Source organism: Podarcis cretensis, assembly GCF_951804945.1.
Source record: "Podarcis cretensis genome assembly, chromosome: 12".
NCBI classification, from domain to species: domain Eukaryota; kingdom Metazoa; phylum Chordata; class Lepidosauria; order Squamata; family Lacertidae; genus Podarcis; species Podarcis cretensis.
The window spans coordinates 35,123,683-35,125,000 of NC_137181.1; the positions used below are offsets into that span (position 1 = coordinate 35,123,683).

Here is a 1,318-nt window from a genome sequence, read left to right on the forward strand (position 1 = left end):
GGTCTTCCTCTAGCCTTGATGTTCTTCCTGGGAGGCAGCAGCTGCGACCTCTCAGTGGCCCTTGGTCCCCTGGCCAGTGACAGAAGCTAAAGCTGGCTTCTCTTCTGCTCTCCAGGCCTAGAGTAACTGTAATAAATCATTGAAGAAGAAAAAATGGTATGAAAAGGAAGGTTCGAGCATAAGATAATTTGAATAGCACCAGACTTGGGGAGTGACTGTACCTCAGCTGTGGAGTTCATGCTTTGCATGCAGAATGTCCCAGGTTCCATCCCTCAGATTTCTAGCTCAAAGGAGCTGGTGGTATGGAAGACCTCTGCCTAGGACCCCAGAATAGGTGCCAGTCACAGTGGAAAAGAGAGAGCTAGATGGACTAATAGTCTGACTCTGACCCAGCAGGAAGGCAGATTCTTGTGTTGCCCAAGTAAAGGCGTTTTGTTACTAGGGTTGTTGGAAAATTCAGATGAAAACAGAAGTTGCTGGTGCTCACTTATTTTTTCCGTATCCGAAACAGAAATCAATTTAGCAGATATGGTTGGCATTTGCTACTGTTGCACACAGTAGGTAGGTAACCATATGGTTGGCATTTGCTACTGTTGCACACAGTAGGTAGGTAACCTGTTGATAGGTAACCAAGGATACCCACATCTTTACCAGCTGGGGTCACACCATGGTGTTGAAAGCAGGGGGTAGAGAGGGCAGCACCATGCAGGTTCATGGCTACTGATTGACCTCCTCACCTTCATTCCATTCTGGTATGCAGCAGTGATGCAAATGACTGAAGCTCAGAGGAGCGCTACTGCCCCACCTCACCAACTGCTCCTGTTCTCTGTTCTAACTTCTTAAGAACTGTAGCAGTCAAGCTAATTGGCTCTGCAATTTCCAGGATCATCCTTGTCAGTTTAAAAAGAGAGAGAGGGAGAGACACTATTCAACAATCTTTTGAACCAACACAAGTACGAAAGCTAATGTTTTGACGTACGCTGAGCAAACCCCTGCAGGGTCCTTGTGTGAATGACATTAGGCTTCATTGATGTGAATTCGCTAAGATTGTCTATGTATTGTCTAGCATCCCCATTTGCTATCCTGATTTTTCCCCCATTAGAACAGGGGTGCCCAAACTTTTTTCAAAGAGGGCCAGATTTGATGAAGTAAACATGCGTGAGGGCCGACCAAAGTTGTTGAGCCTTTTTAAGGGTCCCTGTATTGTAGCCTCCATTCTTTGAAAGGGTTGAAGCAAAGTAGTTCAGTCTTTTTTCCCCTCTCTCTTGAAGCTGTTGGATAACCCACACTGGTTCCAAAGCCAATGACAACACAAAGC

The 1,318-nt window shown here is 45.9% G+C and overlaps 1 long non-coding RNA gene across 1 annotated transcript in view; it reads right to left on the bottom strand.

The window, feature by feature from the left end:
• Positions 1-744: 744 nt before the first annotated feature.
• Positions 745-1,318, bottom strand: part of LOC307199869 — a 53,451-nt gene continuing 52,877 nt past the window's right edge. The window contains exon 3 of the long non-coding RNA XR_013832253.1: positions 745-890. This is a non-coding gene — a long non-coding RNA (uncharacterized lncRNA). The remainder of the gene's footprint in view (positions 891-1,318) is intronic.